The sequence below is a fragment of the Mobula hypostoma genome, chromosome 13, assembly GCF_963921235.1.
Source record: "Mobula hypostoma chromosome 13, sMobHyp1.1, whole genome shotgun sequence".
Lineage (NCBI taxonomy): Eukaryota > Metazoa > Chordata > Chondrichthyes > Myliobatiformes > Myliobatidae > Mobula > Mobula hypostoma.
In genome coordinates this window covers 14,620,200-14,646,417 of record NC_086109.1, presented here as the reverse complement: position 1 = coordinate 14,646,417, position 26,218 = coordinate 14,620,200, and the positions used below count along the sequence as shown (strand labels likewise).

At 42.9% G+C, this 26,218-nt stretch overlaps 1 protein-coding gene across 20 annotated transcripts in view; it reads left to right on the top strand.

Moving 5' to 3' along the window:
- Positions 1 to 26,218, top strand: part of plekha6 (pleckstrin homology domain containing, family A member 6) — a 338,778-nt gene that overhangs the window by 139,023 nt on the left and 173,537 nt on the right. Inside the window, exon 1 of one of the 20 annotated variants that reach the window (XM_063065345.1) lies at positions 6,132 to 9,011. The exons of 18 other annotated variants lie outside the window; for them this stretch is intronic. The gene's annotated coding sequence lies outside the window, so the exon portion shown is untranslated. Of the gene's footprint in view, positions 1 to 6,131; positions 9,012 to 16,591; positions 17,082 to 26,218 lie in introns of those variants that run through there. One more of the 20 variants, XM_063065342.1, reaches the window with a different exon arrangement.

Below are 26,218 nucleotides of genomic sequence, written 5' to 3'. Positions count from 1 at the left end.
AAACTGTGGTGGGAGTTCAGTTATTTCCCTTCGTAGATACTGCCTGGCCTGCTGAGTTCCTCCAGCATTCTGTGTGTGAATGTTGCTCAAGATTTCCAGCATCTGCAGAATCTCTTGTGTCCCTTAAGTGTCATAATGAATAAGAAGATGTCAGGCGAAGTTGATATTGACCTAAATAAGTAAGGTTCACTGATGAAAGATGATTGATGTGAACCTCCGTGCTAATTGCTTCATTGTCTATTACATTTTCTATTGCATGAAGCGACACAGAACCATGAAGGAGCAGAGATAAAATCCAAGGGTATTGCTAATGCTGGAGGTATATAGTTATGAGGTGAGACTGACTTGACTGGGAATGTTCTCTTGGAACTAAGGAGGTGAGGTGTACAAAATGGGGAGAAATATCCTGGGAGGAAGTCAATAAAAGACAAATAGACTCGTTAGCTGGTAGAATTACTGGGGAGAGATTTTCATTCTGAGATTGTTATAAGATTAGGAGAGGCATAGGTAAGAGTTGACAGCCAGTATCTTTCTCCCAGAGGCGAATAGTCTAATACTAGAGGGAATTAATTTAAGGCGAGAGGCAGTACATTCAAAGGAGATGTGTGGGGCAAGCTCTTTTACACAGAGAGTGGCGAGTGCCTGGAATGCATTGCCAAGGGTGATTTTGGAGTGAAATATAATAGAGGCATTTAAAACGCTTTTAGATAAAGCAAGTGTATATGCAGAGATTGGAGAGATATGGGTATTTTGTACACAGAGTAATTAGGTTAGTTAGATGTTTAATTGCTAGTTTAACCAGTTTAACACAAAGTTGTGAGCAGAAGGGCATGTTCGTACCGTACTGTTTTATGTTCTATAAGAGCAGAAGTGGTTGCAACCCACTATCTATTGGGTTGGAAGGAGTGGAAACCCTTTCCACACTTATAAAGTATCGAGATGAATACTTAATGATCTGTAAACTACAGTTCAAAAGTTCAAAGTCCAAAATAAATAAATTATCAAAGTACATATATGACACCATATGCAGCCCTGAGATTCATCTTCTTGCAGGTGTTCACGGTAGAACAAAGAAATATAATAGAATCAATGAAAAGTAACACAAACAACTAAAGTGCAAAAACGAAGACAAATGCACACAAAAAAATAATAAGTAAGTAAGTCAGTAAATAAATAAATACTGAGAACATAAGTTGTAGAGTCTTTGGAAGAGAGTCCATAGGTTGTGGAATCAGTTTAGAGTCAGGTGAGTGAGGTTATCCATGCTGGTTCAGGAGCCTGATGGTTGTAAAGTAACAGCTGTTCCTAAACCTGGTGGTGAGGGACGTAAGGCTGGTGCTTGAGGGCAGAGCTAGAGAGCAAGAGCTGGGAAGTGAGAGTAAGCTAGGTAATCTAGCATGCATGCAGTAGACCAGATGGCCTCGTGTGAAGTTAATTTTGATGTCTATAAGTTTAGTAGTTACGTTGTTGTAGGAGAGAAAGTTCTGAGGAATTCTATGGCTTTGGGGGAGGCGGAACGGTGTCAATTTTTCTGCTCATGTAATGGTATGGAGGATTGGATCTGAAGGTCGTGGAAAGCATTCTAACTGGCTGTGTCACTATCTGGTATTGGGGGGGCTGTTGCTACTGCACAGGATCAAAATAAGCTACAGAGAGTTGTAAACTTAGTCAGCTCCATCATAAGCGCTAGCTTCCATAGTATCTTCAAGGAGCAATGTCTCAAAAAGGCCTCATCTATCAATTAGGACCCCCATCAACTAGGTCATGTCTTGTTTTCATTGTTACCATCAGGAAGGAGGTACAGAAGCCTGAAGGCACACACTTAATGATTCAGGAACAGCTTCTTTCCCTCTGCCATCCGATTTCTGAATAGACATTGAACCCTTGAACACTACCTCACTACTGTTTTATTTTTATTTTTGCACTACTTATTTAATTTAACTATTTATATGTATGTATATATACACATTTATTTATTTATTGTAATTGACAGTTTTTTTCCTATTCTTATCTATTGCGTTGTGCTTCTACCACAAAGATAATGAATTTCACAACATATGCTGGTGATATTAAACCTGATTCTGAGTAAGAATATCCTGTTGCTCTAGATTTCCAGCAAGGAAGCCTTAAGTTCATTTCCAATCTCTTGTGTTTAGCATTTGCTGCTCCACTGTGAAGTCTCTTTGAGGTATGCCTACTCTGAAGAAGTTCACATCTTCTTTTTGAAGGCTTTTCAATGAGACCCTCTCCAACTCTATGATCTCTGCTGCTTTCTGGCTTTCTGACCCCTTCCTTTCCTGTCCTGTTGAGGGGTCTTGGCCTAAAATATCAATTGTTTATTCCTCTCCGTAGATGTTGCCTGACCTGCTGAGTTCGTCCAGCATTTTGTGTTTATTGCTCAGGACTTCCAACATCTGCAGAACCTCTTGAGTTTATGTAAGAGATTCCAGAAATGCTTTTTGTGGTCAAAGAACTTTGAATTGCATAACTAAATGAAGCTGACTTAAGCTGTGAGGCATATTGAAGAACTGCCCATTGAGATGAATTCCAGCTCGTGGTCAGGAGCAAGAAAATACTGTTGGACTTTGCAGTGCCTTATCAAACTCCCAGGAATGCTGAGACTGTGAGGAAAGATTTTAGTGCCAGTTTCGGAGTTATAAGGGAAGATATGTCCTCTTGGCTCATCCAGTCTCATCAGCCTTCCAATTGTCTTTAAAATGAGTACTGCATGTGGCCTTGATGGCAATTTAAAGTGGGTGATACGTTCCATTCTGTCATAGGTAGTTCTGTTATAAGCAATAGTTACCTTGCTAAGAAGTCTCATATTATATAGTTGTGTTATAGTCAAGTGGGTTAGACTTGCCTTGCAGTTATAAACATTCTTTCTCAATTGGGATGTTTCTGTAACTAATGTAACCCACATAATGCAAATAATGTTCCCTGATCCATCAATCACATTAAAATCAATTCATGTTTTGGGTATACACGCTTTAGTAGAACTACCTATCACTTGTAGGGGTGTTGCCTCCGCCGAATTTCTCAAAGTTGAAGTCAAAATAACTTTATTATTAAAGTATATATGTGTTGCCAAATTCTAGAGATTCATTTTCTGACAGGCATTTGTAGGAAAACAAATTCAATTGAATTTCTGAAAAACTAAACATAAACTAAGACCTAACCAACAACCAATGTGCAAAAGAAGGCAAAGTGAGTGAATAAATGTAAATAATACTGAGCATATGAGTTGCTGAGGCCTTGAAAGTGAACCTGTAGGTTGTGGAGTCTGCTTGGAGTTGAGCTGAGTGAAGTTATTCCGGCTGATTCAGGAACTTGATGCTTGTAGGGTAATAACTGTTTCTTATCCTGGTGGTGTGGGACCTGAGGCTGCTGTACCTCCTGACCGACTGCAGTAGCGAGAAAACAGTGCAGCCGGGATGGTGAGAGTTCTTGATAATGATTACTGCTTTTTTTGCAGCTGTGATCAAAGGGCTAGGGCTTTGCCTGTGACGGACCAAGCTATATCTGTTGCTTCCTGTAGTGGGTACAGCCCAGTCAGATTTCTTTCATTGGTATTTCTCCTGGGCATTGGTGTTTCCAAAGTAGGTACCACAAAATCCAATTACTTCACCATTATCACATCTCCAAAGCAGGTCCCCGCAGAATTTGATTATCTCATCATCATCACATCATTGTTTGTGGGATCTTGCGGCACATAGAACAGCTGCTGCATTTTCTGCAGTCCTGTACGTTGGGGTGGGCCTGAGGTTGTGACAAGTGCCAGATAAATGCAAGACTTTCATAGCCTGCATGTTCCTCAGCTCTTTCTTGGCACCATAGACACTTTGCCCAGCAAAAATCTATCAGCTTGCTTCTGAAAGCACCATTTGTCACTTCCCAGCATCTGCAGCCTTGAAGAAGGAATTGTCATTAAGGCGGACAAAGCTGTGTTTATTTCCAAAGGCCAGGATAAAGGACAGCACAGTGACTCATCATAGTCCTACCCCATTTTCTCCAATCACTCCTGAGCTACTTTAACTGCCTCCTCCCCGACTGGAGAGTGAAAAACAGGAAGAATCCCCTTGGAAAATGGTGGAAATTTGCAGTGTCAGAAGGATTAAGAACAACAAAAAGCTGTATTATTTGAAAGCCTTGTGCTTATAAAGGAGCCAAATCCTACAAGCTTTTATGAGCAACATTATATTCTGATAACAAACCATGTCAATTAATGCATATCATCAATGTTTTAACATTGTTCCTCCTGCTCTATGAATTTTTAATGTTTATTCTCAGTGCTTAATGTGTGTTTTTAATAAATAATGCTCGTTTATCCCCTTCAATTTCAAGGACTGAATGAATTGCTCAAGTGATCACTAATTGGCCATTCTGCACATACAACCGTTGATCATCAGGGCTCTGAATAAGCGGGAGGCAGAAAAGAGCCTCATCGCTGAGATTGTTTCTGAATCCGATCTTGTCATCTTCGTGTGGTCCAAGTGTTTTGACTCAGTGACCAAACATCAAGGGTTGTGTTGTTGCCATAATCTGGCATCTCTTCAGGCCATTTCTGTCACCTCCCTCATGTCTACCTGTGATACCCTCCACTGAACAGTACTACCATCCACTTCTCACAGACATCAGAGCCTCTCTTGTCATCTTTGGCAAACATCCTTTCTGTTGTATGAGTAATGAAACATTCCCCTTCCCTCTCTTTTAATCTCATTAAGCCCACCCTATTCTCAAAGCTCTCATCCATTTTAGCATCTCATGTGGCTTGGTGTAAAAGTTTGATTGATCGTGTTACAATGATGTTGGAGGATGTTACCAAGGTTCTGTGTATATGGATTTGGATTATTGACTATGGCGTTTTTCAGCCTTATGGATTTTATATTCTGTGTTTTCACTCATTCTTTCTCATTTTTTTGTGCGGGGAGAGGGCAGTTTGAAGGCCGATGTTTTTGTTGTGTTTCCTGCAGGAGGAGGGGGTTAGTTTGGCAGGGTTGATGATTGTGTTACCATTCTGTTTTGTGCAGGAGGGGGTGGGTTTGCTGTTTCTCTCTGAACTGACTTCTTTGTTTCATGGCTATCTGGAGAAGAAGAATCTCAGAGTTGTATACAAATGAAACTTTGTTCTGGTGTGAAGCCTCTTTGGGTTATGAATGACATTAATTTTTCCATAGAGAGACTCAGACATCTGGACTGCTCTCTGGTGCGGGATTTAACACAGAGCGAGGCTGTGCCCACAATTGGCTCACCTGCTGCCCTTGCCTGGCGCTGGTTAACTGACTCACAACAGATCAGCCACCAAACTTGGGCACTCACAGCCAGAACACATTTTCCACTGGAGTTTTTGTGGAAATTGTTCTTAGAAACATCCAATGAAAGAAAGTCTGTTCTTCACTGGATCTTATATTTTGGGTAGTTCTGAGCTCATGACATCAGAAGAAAATAAGAAATAGGAGCAGGAGTCGGCCATCTGGCTCGTTGAGCCTGCTCCGCCATTCAATAAGATCATGGCTGATCTGGCCATGGACTTATCTGCACCTACCTACATTTTCCCTGTAACCCTTAATTCCCCTACTATGCAAAAATCTATTCAACCTTATTTTAAATATATTTACTGAGCTAGCCTCCACTGCTTTATTGCTTCAAAGCCAAATTTGGAGCCCAGTTGTTGAACTCTAGATGGTTTTGGAGTAGGTTAGGACTGTGATGAGCAGTGTATGATCACGACACAATATACAGTGCATGTAATATGCAGATAACTTGATATTTAGACTCTCTTCTATATTTGTATTTGACTCTCAGTACTTGTACTATGACCGTACACATCCCTTGGTACCTGTGGTAAATATATTTATGCCCTATGGAGCAGCTCTGTTGTCTTTTGCTCACACTGTCCTTGGAGACATAGAGTCATATAATGTAGAAAAAGGCCCTTCAGCCCAACTTGTTCATTCTAGCCACAATACTCATCTAAGCTAGTCCATTTGCTTGCATTAGTCCCATATCTCTCTAAACCTTTCCTATCGATGCACCAGCCCAAATGTCTCTCAATTATTGTTATTGTACTTTGATCCACAAAGACAAGGAACGCTGTCCTGTTGATTTCTCCCTGGATATTGAGTTCAAGTTTATTGTTATTCATCCATATACATGTATGCAGCCAAAGAAAACAGTGTTCCTCCAGACCAATGTGCATGACACATAGAATAATATTAACAAATAATAAAATATATTCCAGAAAACATTTAGCAGAGGGTGCAAGTCACAAAGTAAACGGTATAACACTACTGGCACTTCATCAGTGATGAGACCCGGGTGGTGGCAGGGAGTTTATTAATCTCATGTCCATAAGATATAGGAGCAGAAGTAGGCCATTCAGCCCATCGAGTCTGCTCTGCCATTCAATCATGGACATCCAATTCGTCCACCTACCCACTCCTCCAATTATCTTTGTATCATCAGCAAATTTAGCCACAAATCCATTAATCCCATAGTCCAAATCATTGACATACATCGTAAAAAGCAGCAGTCCCAACACCGACTCCTGTTGAACTCCACTGGTAACCGGCAGCCAGCCAGAATGGGATCCTTTAGTAAGCGTCCTTGAGGAAGAAGTTGTTTCCCATTCTAGCAGTCCTGTCCTAAGGCTACAGTACCTCCTGCCTGATGATAGGAGTTCAAAGAGATTGTGGGATGGATTAGAGGGATCGTTGACAATGCTAAGGGCCCAGAGCTGATCTTAATTTTTGGCTGCTGTGACATGGTCACCGGAAACAAAATGTGGGTAGTCAAGAACCAAGGGACTCCTGAGAAGCCACTTAGTGGGAACTTGAGAAGCACAGGACAACAGAAATCTGAAACCCTGTTTCTTCCTTTGTATGTATCTTTTAAAATCATGAACAAAATCATTTTTGAAATTAAAACACTCCCCTAAAGGCTGAGGCTGCAGGGACAGTGGCAGCTTCCAAATCTGAATGTGACATCTAGTACCAGATTGAGCTTGCTGAAGTTGGTGCCAGTCTGCACTGAGCAGGGCTGATGGCAAAGAGGCTTCTGCGTCTCTCGTGGTCAGGCAGTAAGCAGTACTGAAGGCCTTGATGGTGAGGCCAGCTCTCTGGAACAGCTTGCTGATCTTAGACACAGGGTAAGATTTGGGTTGCAGCTCCAGCATGTAGCATCCACTTAGGTGTGGGACATCCTCTAAGGATAAAGGTTTATTGTCAAAGGTTACGGGGAAAAGGCAAGAGAATGGGGTTGAGAAGGATAATAAATCAGCCATGATGGATTGGTGGAACAGACCTGATGGGCCAAGTAGCCTAATTGTGGTCCTGTGTCTTATTGTCTTATCTGTAACCTCTGAGCTGCCCAATGCCAGTTGTTCCCTGTGGAATCACTGTTAACTCCATCACAATTAGCCCATAGGTAAGAGTTTCAGCAGACAAGGAAGACCGCGAATGGGGCTACGGAACAGAGTAGGATAGACTTGATGGACTGACTAACCTCCAAAGCTTTTGGCTAAGACCCCCTTGCTGCCAGAGACTTGGTATGAAGTAAAGCATCATCTTTAGTAAGACTGTCAAAGGTTACAGAGATAAGGTAGAAGAATGGGGTTGAAGAGAATAATATATTAGCCATAATTGGAATAACAAAGCAGACTCGATAGGCTGAATGGCCTAATTCTGCTCTTATATCTTATGATTTAATGGTTTTTATCATGAAGTAGATAGGGTGGAGTGGATGTGCCCACAGAAACAGAAAAGGAGGGTTTTGCTGATTGTTTCAAACTGGATATCTTGTCCATGTCAGGATTCAGATCCTGACCTGAGGTTATCCAAACTCTGTTGTAAGTAGCTCTTTGTTCCTCCATTCAGAGGGAGTGGTACTATCTGAAACTTTTCTGTCTCTTGTGAAATCACCAGGAATTATGATGGACTTTTTTGCAATCTCCTGTTTTATTTTTGACCTCCTCCTCCACTCCTGAGTAATGTTGGTTTGATGAACTATTTTTAGTGCTGAACCATTTCCTGAATAAGTCAAGAACGGGTTTCTTCCTCTTATGTGTTTCAACAAATCAATCACCAAAAATTAACCCTTTCAATGCCTGAGCCCTGTCTTGCCCAGAACAGAAAATCCAGACGTTATTCATCACAAATTCTGTTGTTTCGTCATCAACTGTATGAAATCCACCAGTTGTGTTCCTAATGTTAAGTTGGCAGAGAGAGAGGAAGAACAGGATACAAACATTCAGATTTATGGTTCATAAAATGAAAGTTAAAATGGATTTTTGTTTGTAAGCATTACATACAGAAAGACAACACTGTTGATGAATCTGTGGATTGTATGTAGGCATTCTGTAATGGTTGGGGATCAAGTTTCCCCAGCAAATGTTTAGTTAGTAATTCATAGATAAGGTTGCACTTATTTTATAAAGTCACAGCATAGAAACAGGCACATTGGCTCTCAATGATTAAGGATAAACTTTATCAGCCATATATATTACATGTATTAGGAATTTGCTGTAGTGCGCATAATGGCCTGGTTAAGATTCCTACTTTTATTCTGTAGGTATTTCATTTTAGCAGTTTTCTGCAAAAGCAGTGTGTCATGCTAGTAGACTGTTTTGGTTTCAGCTAAAGATAAGAAGCTCTGTTGTTCAACTTAGGAAAGTTGTGTCAGCCAATTAGGATGGTGGGATCTGAAGAAGGTTCTAGAGAAAGCGGGGCGGAGAGAGATTTGTGATGGACAGTAGTCTGGTTTGAGGTATTTTGGCAGGAGCTGCGGAACGGGACAGAAGGGAAGATGCCGCAGAATGCCGCAGGAAGGAGAGTCCCCGTTGCAAGAAGTGCTTTGTGCAGATGATAGCTCCGAGGAGGAAGGGCCAATACTTCTGAGTGAGAGCCAGCTTGTTCGAGATGGACTTCGAGGAGCGTTCACACTGCGGCCGGTGCTTTCATGCAGTCTGAGGGTTCAGCGCTGTGAATAACGGGTATAACCAGCTTTCGGAAGAGGTGAGCTCCAACGGTCATGTGCACATTTAGACTGGTCCAACTGTAATGGGTCCTTTTACTTCTTTTTTCTTCCCTCTTTCCTTTCATTTAATAACTGTTGGATAAAGTTGAAATTAGTAAATATACATATAAATTTATGTGGTGTACAATCTGTTATTTCTTGCCTACTGATAATTGTGTGTGGGCAGTATTTGCACAGCATTCGCTCAACTCGAGGATTCTTTAGTCAGAACATCATGGCGTTCCTGTTTGGTTGAATCCCAAATCATACCGACCCTAGACGTGTATTGTTTACGAAAGGTGGCCTTCCCACCGCTGAGTGATGTGGCTGTTAGCAGAGTTAGCTAACGAGCCGAGTTTGTATACGAGCCCCAGTGAGAAGGTTACATGTTTAGACCGACATGCAACAAGAACACCAACATTCAACAATGATAAAGAATACAGAATTTTATAAAAACTAAAATTAGTTTTAGTTAAAGTAAGGATATAGAATAAAATATGCATAAATACATAAATACCAGCATGTACTGACAATGCAAACAGCATTATAAAGATTGGTTTAAAGTGTTTACAGTGCAGTGAAGTGACAGGATAATAGTCAGGGAGGGTTAACTGGTTGATCAGATTAACTGCCTGGGGGAAGAAACTTTTAAGATTGTGGGAAGTTTTAGTTTTAATAGCCCTACAGCACTTCCCAGAAGGGAGATTTTGGACGGGTCAGTTTGCAGTCCAAACATCCAAATAAGCACTTTTTATATTGAATTTACACTAATCATACTTTGTTCTCCTCACATTTCCCTATCATCTCAGCTAAATTCTATCTCTCAGCTGCAATCTACAGTGTCCAGTTAGCTTACAGATCAGCAAACCTTTGGGATGTGGGAGGAAATTGGAGCCTCTGGAAGAAGCCTACACAGTCATGGGGGTAATCTAAACTTTCTGCAGATAATCCCAGAGGTCAGAGTCGATCTTGTATAACTGTGAAACAACAGCCCTACCACTGCGCTGGCATTTGGAACGTTGGTTTCAGAGACTATTCTGAAGATGTTTGTAGGTTGGTTTAAGTTAATCCTAATGATCTTGGGACTCTGCTTAACCACTAAAGATGAAGCTTTATCAAAAGCTGCTTAGCTGTCTCCATAGCCCTGCATTCACAGATTCACCACCCTCTCTTCCTCATCTCAGTTTTAAAGGGACGTTCCCTTATTCTGGGGCTGTGCCCTCATATCCTAGACTCTCCTGCTAATGCAAACGACCTCTCTGTGTCTACTTTATCTGGGCCTTTCAGTATCTGGAGGGTTTCAATGAGATCTTCCCTCATCCTTCTGAAAATCAATGATTAAGGAACACCTCCCCCACCTCCAGGTCAGATCTAACTCCCCCTTGAGATGGGGATGGTATCCCTTCATCAATGATCCAATATTATATGGGAAGTGGTTCTGTTGCCCTGTGGTTCCTGAATCATTGACCTGCCCCGTACCTGCATTGCAAATATTAAGTTGATTCTCATTCATACTGTTTTGTAGATCATAAGCCCATAAGACATAGGAGCAGAATTAGGCCATCTGGCCCATTGAGTCTGCTCTGCCATTCAATCATGGCTGATCCTTTTTTCTTCACCAGAATCCAATTCTACTGATGGGTGGGAGAGGGCTACTTTTCTGGGTCCTATTGATTACTCCGTTCTGTACAAAATTGTGGATAAACATGGGTCATTTGATGAATATACACCATTTGGCTCACCTACTGTGTGAGCCTTCCCTCATCCCTTTTCCCAAACCCCATCAGCAATACTTTTAGATTATGAAGACATGCAGTCCTCTTTTATTGTCATTTATTAATGCATGCATTAAGAAATGATACAATATTTCCTCCGGTGTGATATCACAAAACACAGGACAGACCAAGACTGAAAAAATTAACAAAACCACATAATTATAACATATAGTTACAGAAGTGCAACAATACCATAACTTGATGAAGAACAGTCCACGGCACAGTAAAAAGTTCAAAGTCTCTCAAATGTTCCACATCTCACGCAGACGGGAGAAGGAAGAAAACTCTCCCTGCCATGCCCGACCACAGTCCGACTCTGAGTTGTCCGAAAACTTCGAGCCGCCAATCAGCCTTCCGACACTAAGTACCGAGCACTATCTCTATCCGAACAATTTGACCTCAATCTCGGTCGCCAGCAGCAGGCAAAGCCGGGGATTTTGGGGCCTTCCCTTCGGAAGATTCTCGATCGCCCTGTAACAGCGGCAGCGAACCGGGCATTTCAGAAACTTCACCAGATGTTCCTCTGTGCTTTCACGTCTGTCTCCCTCAAATCAGAATTGTCCATGGCCCCTATTTAACGGATACAATATCATTTTCACCGGAGGGCTGCGATATCATTTTCACCCTCAAGTGCTTCCCGACCTCTACGTTTCTGAATGCATTCCTATAGTGACGCAGTCACGTGGTGGTTCAGCAGTGCTTTACATCAGCCAGCTGAAAGAACGGGGTTTGAATCCTGCCACTGTGTGTCTGGAGTTTGCCACGTTCTCCCTGTGACCATGCGTGTTTCCTCCAGATGCTCCAGTTTCTTCCCATGTTCTAAAGACACACGGGTTAGGGATAATGAGATGTGGGCGTGCTATGTTGGTGCTGGACAAATGATGCCTCTTGCGGGCTGACCAGCACAATCTTCGTTGATTAGATTTAACACTAAATGGCCCACTACACAGTATGTTTTCATGCATATGTGACAAATAAAGCTAATCTTTAAGATCTTTATCTTCATGTCATTCACCTGCAACACTCCCTGTTTCTAACTACTGCTGGATCAAGGACATCTCCCTGAATTCTGTATTGCATTTGTAAAGAAATTTATTCTCCAATCTCAATGTGTGTGGAGATGCTCTTTTCTTGTCAATCCATTTCAGCAAGTGCTTCTTATAACCAGAACCTGTGGAAATTCTCCTTGAACTAAATGTCAGATCTGATGGGGTTGTGCCTGAGGGAGTAACCACGTATAAGGAATGAAATAAACATAACATGCTGTAAGTTGGATTGTACCTTAGATGTCAAAAATCTGTGTTTATCAATATCTCTCGGGCATTTTTGGCTTGTCTCGGCTCCTCCGTTAAATCTTCCTGTCAGTAGAGAAACAGTGGAGGGGAACTATGGTTAAATAGAGCACAACGTGGGTGGCATGGCATGTGGAAGCTCGGAATCAGGTTCATTATCACTGACATATGCGATGAAATTTGTTGTTTTGTGGTAGTACAGTGCTAAACATAAAAATAACTACAAATTACAATGAGAATGTACAAAAATAATAATGCAAAAAAAAGAGCAAAATAGCATGATCGTGTCCATGGATTCATGGACTGTTCACAGATCTGACGGCAAAGGGGAAGAAGCTGACCCTAAAATGTTGAGTGTGCGTCTTCAGGCTCCTGTACCTCTTCATTAATGGTAGTAACGAGATGAGGGTATGTCCTGGGTCCTTCACGATGGATGCAGCCTTCCGGAGGCGTCGCCTTTTGAAGATGTCCTCGATGGCGGGGAGGCTAGTGCACATATTGGAGCTGGCAAAGCTGAAGATGTCCTCAATGGCAGGGAGGCTAGTGCACATATTGGAGCTGGCATAGTTGGCAACACTCTGCAGGTTTTTCTGCTCCTCTGTTGTGGCCCCTCCATAGCAGACAGTGATGCAACCAGTCAGAATGCTCTCGACAGTACATCTGTAGAAATTTGCTGAAATACCAAATCTCCTCAAACTCCTAAGGAAATGAGCGCTTTGTGAAGTTAAGATGCAACAAGGCCCCTTAATTGGTCTGTGACCTCTGTTCATGTGACCTGTTCATCAATCCTTGGTGCCCATTGTCCTAGGGTGTCAAAAATGTGGTTTATGCAGTGGGCGGAGATTTTGTCATGTTAATTTATCAGTGACTAACCCGTGTCAGGGTCAAGATGGGACACCAGTGACTTCCTTCTCTTTTGGCTACAGGGTTGCTTGGGCAGCTTGTGTTCCAAGACAGAGATAGGGCCATAAGGTCTTTGATTATATAAATACAGTACTGAGCAAAAGTCTTGGGCGCATGTATATAGCTTGGGTGCCTAAGACTTCCACATGTAAGTGATGATGAACCTGATCCTGATAGGGGTCTCTATTGTGGACTGAGAGTGGGAAGGGGGCAGGGAGAGGGGAATCATGGTTTGGGGAAAGGAGAAGGGAGAGGGGAGGGAGTGGGATGATCAATAAACCAATTGTTTGGAAACAAATGATCTTGCCTGGTGTCTCATGGCTGAGTGTGGCTCCACCTGTGCCACCCCACCCCAGCTCTCCTCTGCCACCTGCCACACATCCCTACCGTGACGCCCCACCCTTGCTATTCAAAACATCTTTCGTTCCCACCAGATTTACAAAATCACTCTCTGCTCCATGTTGAAAAATACAATACTGTGCAAATGTCTTTGGCACCTTTGCTATATATATATATGTTGGCGCATGGCCAAGTGGTTAAGGTGTTGATCTAGTGATCTGAAGGTCGCTAGTTCGAGCCTCAGCTGAGGCAGCGTGTTGTGTCCTTGAGCAAGGCACCTAACCACACATTGCTCTGTGACAACACCGGTCCCAAGCTGTATCGGCCCTAGTGCCCTTCCCTTGGACAACATTGAAATTCTTTTCCTCTAGTTTTATTTCAATGGCTTCCTTCTCCAGGCAGTCCCAAAAGCCATTGGTGAGGCACAGTAGTATTAGATATTTTAAGCCTCGGTTAAAGTTATCAGCTGTCGATACTATTTATACCTTTCATAAAGTTATAAACTTCTATCAGGTCTTCCCCATCCTCCGCTACTCCAGAGAAATCAACCCAAATTTGTCCGGATTCTCCTTATAGCACATGCCCTGTAATCCAGCCAGCATCACAGTGAATCTCTTCCGCACCTTCCATTGTTCCTCTGTGCAGCCATTGCATCCTTTCTGTAATGGGGTGACCAGAATTGAATGCAATGCACTAGATGCAGCCTAACCAGTGGTGATATTAGGATTACTTTGCATCAACCCGATCGTGCCATTGAAATGAGATGTTAATTTAAGATATGTGAGCCAGACCTTACAGTGATATTCAAAACAGAGCTGAGGTAATTTCATCCACACAATGTTTATCCCTCCATTTTCTGCATTACAGCAGAATGAAATGTCAATTTATCTTGTATCCGTTCACTGTGCAAAGGTAGTCTGCTACTTTTTGCTCCAAAGTAGAACAACCATATAAAGGAGGAACTTTGAATTTGATAACTCCTTTTATGATCACAGGACACTTGGTTTTTGCCCCCAATCATACTCTTTCCAGCATGGAATGAAGATGAATTATTGAAGCATTTTTGATCGGTTGGGTGAAGTTGACCTGAGCAAACCCATTGATTTCCAGTTCTTTGAGCAGAACCAGAAATGGGCAATAGAAGTCATTTCTGCTCAGGGTTGGTGAGTTTGAAACTGAAGCTGACGAACACATGGATGAGATCTTTAACAACTATGGGCCAGGTATGGACAATAGACAATCATCAGGAATGTTGATAAGGTGGGTAGCCACCGTCCTCTTTCTATAAAAATAAAGATGCAACGCTGTGGCATTGGACAGACCACATTTGGTTTACTGTGAGCATTTTGGGGCCCCATATCTAGGATATGCTGGCATTGGAGAACATTTAGAGAATGTTCATGAGAATGATCCTAGAAATGAAAATGTTGAATTGAATTGAATTGACTTTGTTACTTACATCCTTCATATACATGAGGAGTAAAAATCTTTACGTTATGTGACTGTCTATATGTGCAATGTGTGATTTATTGTAATTTATAATAAATAGTACAGTATGTACAACAGGATAGACAATATAACATAGAAATATAGTTGCATCAGCATGAATTAAGCAGTCTGATGGCCTGGTGGAAGAAGCTGTCCTGGAGTCTGTTGGTCCAGGCTTTAATGCTGTGGTACCATTTCCCAGATGGTTGCAGCTGGAGCAGTTTGTGGTTGGGGTGACTCGGGTCCCCAATGATCCTTCGGGGCCATTTACACACCTGTCTTTGTGAATGTCCTGAATAGTGGAAAGTTCACATCTACAGATGCGCCAGGCTGTCTGCACCAATCTCTGGAGAGTCCTGCAATTGAGGGAAGTACAGTTCCCATACCAGGCAGTGACGCAGCCAGTTAGGGTCTATGGCATAAAAAAGGTTGGCAACCCTTGATTTAGAGGGATATCTGATTAGGTCAAAGTCAAAGTAAAATTTATTATCAAATTATATATCTGTTACCATATACCACATTGAGATTAATTTACATGCAGGTACTTATAGCAAAATAAAATACAATAGAATTTATGAAAAACTATACATAATCAAAATCTGCAAAAGAAGACAAAATTGTGTGAATAAAAAAATAATACTGAGAACTTAAGTTGTAAAGAATCCTTGAAAGTATGTCCGTATGTTGTACAATCAGTTCACAGTTGTGTTGAGTGAAGTTATCTACGATGGTTCAGAAAATCTAATGTTTGTACAGTGAAAACGGTTCCTGAACCTGGTGGGGTGAGACCTAAGCCTTCTCTACCTCCTGCCTGATGGTAGTGATTCTTTTCTAGTCCACAAATCTGAATTGAATGACTGGTAATTACAAGGAAGTTCATAGAGCAACGCTGCGGCCGCTCCCCCGCTCACAACAAGAAACTGTGCAAATGATGAGTCTTCCTGGGGGTTCTGAGCAGTTTTGAAAGGCGGTTAATCCTGCTCACAATCTATTGCAAGCCGAGCACTGGGTCGCTTGTTCTAGTATTTCAAAAGAATAATATGCTGGATGCTGAGAAACTAAAATAAAACAGAAACTGTTGCAAGCACTAAACTAGTCAGGCAACATCTGTAGAGAGAGTCAATGACCTAATATCTCCCTGTGTGGCTTGGTGTCAAATGTCTGATAATCTTGTGAAAGGCGGTCAAAATACATGTTGTTTGAAGTCTCACAGGGCGAAGCTGAGCTGGGGTGCATACGTGGGGAAAGCGGGTGGGGCGGGGTTTTGCGGGTGAGTGTGGAGACGCCAAGGTGGGACGGGGTACGTGGGCAGAGGGTTGGGAGGGGGTGAGATGATCTGTGGAGATGGGCTGGGCAGGGTGAGTGGGGAAGAGGACGGGTGGGAGGGGGTGTGAAGAGGTCAGGGTGCGAGGGTGTGTGGCGAGCAGATGTGGGTGGGTTGGGTGGATGGAGAGGGGATGGGTGGGCGGGGAGGGAGTGGGGTACAGTGGATGCTCAGGAAGAGAGGGGTGTCAGGTGAGAGCATGGGGAGAGAATGGCGGGATGAGTGCATGGGGAGAGAGTGTAGTGAGATGGATGTGTAGGGAGAGGATGGTTGGGAGGGTGTGTGGGGAGAAGATGGTGCGTAGGGTGCACGGGGAAGTAACGGGTAAGTGGAGAGGAGATACTTGGGAAGAGTGTCTGGTGAGTAGGTGGGCTGGGATGGGAGAGAATGGGTGGGAGGATGTGTGGGAAGAGAGTACGATGGGATGAGTATGTGGGTGTGGAGAAAAGGGGTTATAACGTGATGGGGCGTGGATGACTGTTTTTTAAAAAAAGCTTTGCCCATCTTGCATTTTCCCCCGGGCTGAATGACATTCTGTTTTCAGTGGCGCTCACCTGCCGAGCTGTCTCTGCGTCACACTTGAGCACAAGAGCCCTTTAATTACGAGCAGCGACTATTGCTGTCCGCTACACTATCCGCTCCTTCCCCCGCTCGAGCTCCGAGCAGAAGCCTCGGCATTGGGCGTGCAGGCAAGACCTTGAGGTGTCGAATTTCAGAGCAGCCTGCAGAGAGAAACCTCCCTCTCTCTCACACACACACAGACACACTCCCCACACACACACACACGCAGAGCTCGCATGTCAGATTCTCCGGAGTTGCGGGTTCCACAGACGCTGGCCAGAATCCTACGGGCGTGATTCTGAACAACTGGAATTGATTATACTACAAGCAATAATGGATTGCCGTTGTTAGAGTGGGATCAACCCCGGAGACCACAGAAACCGACAGGTATGGTGTGTCGTATTTTACCACTTATTCAATGGTGTTCCTCCCTCTTTGTTATAAGGTTGCCGAACTCAGAGACAGCAGCAGGTGTGTGTGTGTGTCTGACATCTTCAAAGACCAAACAGGAAAGTCTGTAGAGGATTTTGTATGTCTGCTCAAAGCTACAATCTAGAAGGTGTTGCGGTGAGGAGGAGATGCCGGTAATGGGATCACCACAATGATGTCAGTGTACACCTGGCCAGGCAGGTTCCAATGGGGCCAGGTGTCCTGACAGCTCTCCGCCGAACGCATCATTCCTCTGGAGGAGTGACATTTCGCTCTTCTGTGGCCTGAAACCTTTCTCTCACCAAACAATAACTTTTCCTTTCTCGTCCATTTAATTTGACTTCCCTTTTATAAAAGGGCAGAAATTCATTTGCTAATCTTCGTTTTTGTTGTACTGAAAGTAAAGGTATTTTGCTGTGGACAAACCTTTAGCAGTCAGGGTCGTGAGTTCAAGCCCCGGTCTTTTTCTTAGTGAATCCCACCCTCCCACCCTTACCCGTGACTTGCTTCCACTACTGATGAAGGGTCTCAGCCTGAAACATCTACTGTTTATTCCCTTCCATAGATGCTGCCCATGATGCTTCAAAGTTCAAATTTATTATCAGCGTATATGTCACCATAAACAACCCTGAGATTCGTTTGATATGCGGAGGGCCTGAAGCATTTTGTGTGTGTTGCCCAATATTCCCAGCATCTGCAGAATCTGTTATGTTTCTGATTTGCTTCCACTGCTGTTCTGTGGGATCAAAGGTGGCTGATGAGGAACAGCAAAGTCTTCCATAGATGGGGCAAGTGGTACTAGGTAGGGTGGGTAAAGTTCACATGAAGGAATTTAGACTCAATGCCATTGATATAGACACGAGCGCGCATTGTTCTGCTTCTGAGTGTGAGGTGCTGGATTGCTTCTGTTGTTAAATCAGTGTCTTGATTTGAGTATTTATTTAATACTTATGTAATTTTGGAGTAATATTGTAAATATATTGTTAGATTAAGTATTCTTTGTTGTTTACATAATTAAATATGCATTATATGTAAAAGTATGTGAATGGCATACGTCATTATGCCACCATGTCATATATGTGTGTCTCGCTAAAGTAAAAACGAAAGTAGACATCCATTATCTCCTGGTCTCCCCATGTTTTTCTTTCAATTCGCTTTTCATTTTGGTGTTACCATATGTAACAGTGGCGATGAGGTATCTTTGAAGTGAACTTAAGAAGACTACCTACCTGTTGAAACTCAGTGAGATGTTTGAGTTAAAGAAAAGGCACAGTGAGATGTTCAAGTTTTTAAAAAAGCACAGCACGCTTTCTTTGCAAGCAGAGGAGACAGTTGAGTAAAAAAAAAAGGCAGAAAACAGACGAATTCACGGGTTGATAAACAGTGATGACTGACTAATAATAATCATATATTTAAAAAAAAGCAGAAGTGGATGGCTACATTGGAAAGATAGACGCGTTTGATTGCATAGTGCATTACTGGATATTATACACTGAGTGAATTGAGCTGTATTTTGAAGCAAATTAAATAACCAATGAGAAGCAAGTGCCAGTTTTGCTGAGTGCATTGGGTGGAAGAGCACACAGTTTGCTTAGAAGTTTGACTGCTCCAACCAAACCAGACAAAATGAGCTTTGTTGATATCATGAAAGTAATGTAGGAACATTTAGAACTGAAACCATTGTTGATCGGTTTCATAAGTGGAATCTTGAAACCAAGTGTCACTTACTATGGTCATGCCATTGACACACAAGGAATACACAAGTGTGCTGAGAAAATTCAAACAGTGGTGGATGTCCCAAGACCAAAAGATATGTTACAGTTGTTGTCCTTTTTGGGATTTGTCAACTATTATAACAAATTCCTGCCAAACTTGGCTACCGTGCTCCACCCCTTGAACTAATTACTACAAACTGGGAAGAAATGACAATGGACAAAGCAGTGTGAGGTGGCTTTCACAAAGGTAAAGGAAATGGTGACCTCATACATTGTACTCACATATTATGATCCACATCGCCGAGTGAAGCCTGCATCTGATGCTTCGCCTTATGCTATAGGTCTGGTCATATTACATGTCATGATTGATGGAAGTGAACACCCCATTGCCTTTGCATTTCGTTCCTTTACTGCTGCAGAGAAAAGTTACGCACAGATTGACAATGAGGCCTTGAGTCTGATTTGGGGTGTAAAGCGGTTCAACCAGTACTTGTATGGGAGAGAGTTTGCCTTCGTTACTGATCATCAATCACTCGTGTCCATTTTCAATCCGCAGAAGCCTGTTCCACTAACAACAGCAGCAAGAATGCAGAAATGGGCTCTGTTTCTTGGGGTACACAATTAACAGATGGAATTCAAGAGGATGAATAATCATGGAAATGCTGATGGATTTCCATCCTTGAAAAAAGAAATGCCTGAAAAATTTGCAAATGGGGACACTCCTCTTGATGCGTTCTCCATAATGCAAATCAGAAGTCTCCCTATTATGGCAAAGATGATCCAAAGGAAAACCAGAAAGAACCCTCACTGTGTGTGTGTGTGTGTGTGTGTGTGTGTGTGTGTTTGTGTGTGTGTGTGTATGTATGTACAATAGAGATGCATTCTATACTCACTTGGAGTTTATAGCTAAGCAGGGAGAGATGTTGTTTATTTTGTTGCATGGGGCAACTGAGGAGAACCCAAGTGCAGGACACCGGCATGTCAACCGAGTTGGGGACGCTGGCATAGACGTGAACGTAGAACAACAAACCGAAGGGATCTTGACAAGGAGATGGGATCTACAGGGACTATCTTCAAACTAGAGCAGAACTTGGAACTAAACAGTTCTAAGCGGACAAGAGAACAAGGTATCACACGAGAATAAACCAACAAACTGGCAACCTGAGATAGAGAAGCCATCTTACTTATTTCACAGTCTCTGATGAAAACCAGGTATACTGTAATTAGGTAAACTAGCAGCAATTGGAAATCTAATGACTGAAATTAGGGCACAATCAGGGAGAAAGGAGCATTAAAGGGGAACAGCCAAACGGAACCATGACATATTTAATATTTCAGTAATTGTGTTGGCGCATGGCCAAGTGGTTAAGGCGTCAGTCTGGTGATCTGAAGGTCGCTAGTTCGACCCTCAGCTGAGGCAGCGTGTTGTGTCCATGAGCAAGGCACTTAACCACACATTGCTCTGCGACGACACCGGTGCCAAGCTGTATCAGCCCTTGTGCCCTTCCCTTGGACAACATCGGTGGCGTGGAGAGGGGAGACTTGCAGCATGGGTAACTGCCGGTCTTCCATACAACCTTGCCCAGGCCTGTGTCTTGGAAACCTTCCAAGGCGCAAATCCATGGTCTCACGAGACTAACGGATACCTATATATATATCAGTAATATTTGGGTAATATTGTAAATATATTATTTGATTAAACATTCTTTGAACTTTAAATAATTCATTATGGGTTATATATAAAAGTATGTGAATGGCATACGTCATTATGCCACCACATCATGTGTGCGCATCTCGCTAAAGTAAAAACAAAAGTAGACACACATTATCTCCTGGTCTCCCCATACTTTTTGTTAAATTAGTTTTCTGTTTTGGAGTTACAAAACATAACATTGAGGTTCTCAATTCCATCCTGAATTTTCCTGCATTTAAAACTCTGACTAGCCAGAGATTCCCAAGAGTTGTGAGGGTGTCGCCTGTTAGCTTGGAGGCTTTAAACATTCTTGCATCTTTTCTTTTGTTGGCCGTAATCTCATCCCATGTTTGGATATCAGAAGAGAGATGGGTGTAAAATAAGAAAATGTGGAAACTACTTAGCAAGTCAGGCCACATCTCTAAGAAGAGAAAGAGGGCTAAAGGCTACCACTTTGGGACAAAGATGCTTTGCCAGGACTGACCTGAAATGTTAACTCTATTTCTCCTGCAGAGTACTTCCAGCATGTTCTGTTTTCATTTCAGACTTCCAGCATCTGCCTTTGGTTTTGATTTTCACTCTTTGATGGTTGGAGTGAACCAGGATTTAGAAAATTGCTATATGATACCTACAGAGATATGAAGCACAGATATAGGCTGTTCATCCCGACTTGTCTATGCTGATCAAGTTGCCTACCTGAGCTAAGCCTCATTTGCAGATTTTGGCCCATATTCCTCTCAACTTGGTCAAAGTATCTGTTCAACTGCCCTTTAAAGGTAATTGTACCCGTCTCTACCATTTTCCCTGATTGTTTGTTCCACTACTTTCTGGGAGTGTTCCCCTCTCAGGTCCCTTTGGAATCTTTCCCTCTCACTTGAATCCTCTGCCCTCTAGTTTTAGATTCCCCTTCCTCTGGGAAAAAGACTGACTTTCCACCTTATCTACGCCCCTCATGACTGTCTATACCTCTGAAAGATTGTCCCAGACCCCTACACTCCAGTGAAAGAAGCCCCAGCCTCCCCTTATAACTAAAGTCCTCTGGTTCCTGTAACAGTTTGTTCCTCCTAAGTAACTTTCTCCAGTGTGGCAGCCAAGTACATTTGAGAAGGCGGCCCTGGCTGTCAAGGGCAACAGGGCCAGAGTAGTGATTGGTGATCTTGCCGGCAAGCTGCATCATGACATTGTGGGACATGGTGCTCAGAGGTGGAGAAGGTGGAGATATAGTCCCTCAGAATGAGAATGTCCTCAGACTAAGGCAAAGTTTGTCCCCAACCATGTTGCCCTGTAACTGACTGATCTGATTTAGGTGCTAGAGACTTTAAAGTTCAAAGTACATTTATTATCAAAGTATGTATACATTATACAACCTGAATCAACTTGATTCAGATCGAATACAGTCCTTTTTCTAGATGTTACTATGGTACAATAGCAGTGGAGCCAGTCAGTGGGTTGGGTGCTGTTATCAAGCTTCCTGAGTGCTGGAGCATTTATTGTGTTGGGTGTTGGTATTGTTAAACTTCCTAGTGGTGGAGCAAGTGAATGTGCCGGGTGAATGTCTTCTCAAGCTTCCTGAGTTGATTTTATTATAAATTTATACCAATAACTATAGAACATTCTGTCACACTCCAGATTTCATTGTTGATGTAGAAGATAGAGTCCTATTCCCTGACCAAATTGCAATTGGATCCAACAGCATGTACTAGTTTGGTTTGGGGCGAACCTGTTGTATTTTCTGATAGAACATTTACATGCTGGTTGGGTACACCAACCTGGTTACCCAGGTCAGGATGGTTAGTTTAGCACCATCTTTTCTTGATCTATAGTAATGGATACACAGAACAGCAAATGGCATTTTCCCCATGTGTCAATAGAAACATGAAAATGGAAAGATCTATAAGTTTGCAAATTAATAGTGCTGGGTCATTTCAGTCGGTTGTGTGGTGTGGTCCAGTTTTAATTTTATTCTCAGGTGGACTCTGTTGGTACAGGAGTGGGAGGTGGTTCAGTTGAATTTCCTGCATTACAACAATGTCTTCACTGTCGAAGGGGTTCATTGGCCGTAAAGAATTTTCAGACGTCCTGTGGTTGTGAAATGTATGTCATGCTCATCCAATACCCAGGTTTTGACAGTATATCTCAAATCTTCTCCTCACACGGTCCCTCTGGATTGAGGATGACTTCCCCCCCCCCCCCGCTTTGGTCCAAAGGGTACTGAAGAGCTCACTGAGGGAACAACAGACCCCTCTACAGAAAAGGCAGGTGGTGATTGATGGGGCAGGCTGAATGTTTGTGAGATGGTGTGCTCCCTCTGCCGCTTGCTTAGGGACTCTGTCAGCTCCTGACGTGCACAAGACCATTCTGAGTGCACCTCCTTGACCTTGAGAGGTTGAAAGCCAAAGGTTTCCAACAGATTTAAAAGGGACATCAGGGGCAGCTTCTTCACGCAAAGGGCAGTATGTATTTATAATGAGCTACAAGAAATAGTGGTTAAGGCAGGCGCATTAGCAATCTTTAAAGCCATTTAGATAAATACGTGGATAGTAATGGTGTGGATTACTATGGGTCAAATGCAGGCAGATGGGATGCACTGGGCAACACAGTCGGCGTAGATGAGTAGGGTGAATGGGCCTGTTTCTATGCTGTAAAACTCTAGGGGTCAGTGGGGGTGATCTCAGTTTTCTGAGCACAACTTTGAATTTTATGTCCACTGAGAAATCTTTTCCCACAACAGAGCTTCCAATGTGACCAACCAGTCTTACAGACTCCTTTTAGGGTACACTACCCTGTACTAGAAGAATTTAAGAGTATTATCCACTGCCATAAATCCTCGAATGAAGTTTCCCTGATATAAACAGTATTGCTTAAGATACCTTTTGTATGTACGCACATTTTGCTTCCAATGTCATATGATATCTCTATAAATTGAAATGGCTACTGTCCAATTAACATGTGGTATAATCCTGTAATTTTGTACCTTTTGATGGTGTGTCTTTTAGAAGGTGGTACTGCGGCCTCACAGGGAGTCAGAGGAAGTAGGGAAGGCTTAAAATATACTCAGCCAGTCGACCTTTCAGATCAGCAGATTGGAACTTTCAACTTGAGTGATTCTTTTGAAAGTTCATTAATGTGCCATGCCCCACCAGAGGTGCTCTACATATTATAAAATAATGCAGACATGTAAAATGTAATATCTGCCCTGTATGTGTGTGTGTTTTATTTATATTTTGGTGTTATTGCCACTGTGGAGGGCCCTTGTTAAACGAATACTCACAGTTTATTTGGACTGAATGGTGCCGATCTCCCTGAGAGTTTGTTTGTAATATGCAAATACTTCACAGCAGAGTTAACTGGTAAAATCTTGTTGCCATGACTGCAGCAACTTCAGTTGGTTATTTTCGGCCAAGCAGTGGAGTGGCAGTAAAGGCTAGGAATTCTCAGCAGGTTGGGCAGCAACAATGTGGAGGGGAAGGGAGTTTCGGGCCCATGATCTTTCACCTGAAGTGGTCTTGCTGCAAAGCACTGTAATGCACCCAGTGAGGTGGGAGGGGTACCATTTGTCATTTTAACCTTTGGCAATGCTCTCTTCGCTACATCCCTTGAACAGCAGCTTATTTTGGGAGAACAAGAAACAGCGGAGGACATAAGATCATAACACGTAAGAGCAGGATTAGGCCATTTGACCTATCAGGTCTGCTCCGCCATTCCATCATGGCTGATTTATTCTCCTTCTCAACCCCATTCTCCAGCCTTCTCCCTGTAACCTTTGACACCCTTACTAATCAAAAACCTATCAACCTCCCCTTCAAATATACCCAATGGCTTGGCCTTCACTACTGTCAATGGCCGAAATTCCACAGATTCACCACCCTCTGGCCAAAGAAATCCTCCTCATCATTGTTCTATTATGAGGTTGTGCCCTCTGGTCCTAGACTCCCCCACTCCAGGAAACATCCTCTCCATGTCCATCTCTCTTGCTGCCTGCTACCTCCCTCATGGTTCCACCTCCTTCTACCACCCATTGTGCTTTCCCGTATTCCTCCTTCACCTTTCTTGCCTATCCCCTCCCTGCTTCCCCTCCCCCACCCCTTTATCTTTCCCCTTACTGGTTTTTCACCTGGAACCTACCAGCCTTCTCCTTCCCACCCTCCCCCCACCTTCTTTGTAGGGCCTCTGCCCCCTCCCTCTTCAGTCCTGACGAAGGGTTCTGGCCCGAAACGTTGACTGATCGTTTCCACGGATGCTGCCCGACCTGCTGAGTTCCTCCAGCGTGTAGTGAGTGTTGCTTATCCATGTCCACACTATCTGGACTTCCACATCCACTTCATGTCCACTCTACTTAGGCCTTTCAATATTTGATAAATTCCAATGAGTTCCCCCCCCCCCCCCCAACCATTCTTCTCATTCTCATTCATGTGGGAACCCTCTGGTGCAGGGGAGGGATGTGAAAAGCCTGAATGGTGAGGGATTTAGGGATGCTGAGGGATGTGGAGTCCTCTGGAATGCTGGGGATGTGGGGATTTCTGGTAGTCCTGTGTTCACTTACACATTGAAGTGATTAAGTATAATTTAAAAGGCAGCTGGAAATGGAATTCAGAAATCTATTCACAAAGACAACCGCAAACTCGAGGGAGCGTGTGCTTGATAACTTTAATTAGGTTATGGAGTTCAGTAAACGAGGCTCCAACCCTTGGACAACCTCTCCCTCGTTAAACTGAGTCAAAAACGTCAAATGTGTCCTCACTGTTACCTCTAGTTCCCCTCGATCCCTCAACACAGGCTGGGAATTTTCCAAATATACTTTTATTTTGATAAAGTACAAATAAAGGGACCTGAAATTAAATCATTTTCATCATTGAGGGTAGTTTTTCCTGTAAACAATTTGCGGATTTCCAAAGGTCAGGATACTTAGAGTCTCGACTAAGCAGTGGTGGGAAATAGATTTTGGATCAAAATTGAACATGGAACAGTGTGGCCCACCATCTCTGTTCTGATCATGATGACAAATTAGATGAATCCTATCCGCCTGCATATGCCCTATATCTCTCTGTTTGCACTCATCTCTATTCCAGTGGGACGTCCTTCTATTCTGAGGCTGTGCTTTCTAGTCCGAAAGTCTCCCACTGTTGGAATCATCCTCTGTGAGTCCACTATATCTAGGCCTTTCAATATTTGGTAGGTTTCAATGAGATTCCCCCTCATTCTTCTGAACTCCAGTGAGTACAGGCCCAGAGCCATCAAACACTCCTCATATGTTACCCCTCCATTCCAGGATCATTTTAATAAATCTCCTCAGGACCTTTCCTACTGTATCCTTTCTTAGATGTAGGGTTCAAAACTACTCACAGCTCAGGTTACAGGGCCCAAAACCCTTTGACTGAATTAGTGACACTATAACAGAGATGTGGTTTTTGAGGAGGATGCAAAGAATATCATGGAGGAAATGAATATCTAACGAGGGTGTCATGAACAGAGCAAACACAAAAAGAGAAATAATGTATGAGATCATGAAAAGGCAATGTAACTTCATTGGACATGTGATTGTGAAAGAGGAATTAGAATGCACGGTAATTATAGGAAAGACTGAAGGGAAGAAAGCAAAAAGAAGGCAAAGACAAATGTTAATGGGGACAGCAGCCAGAGAACTGGAAATGATCCACCTGACCTGAAACAGGAATGTGTGGGCCGTG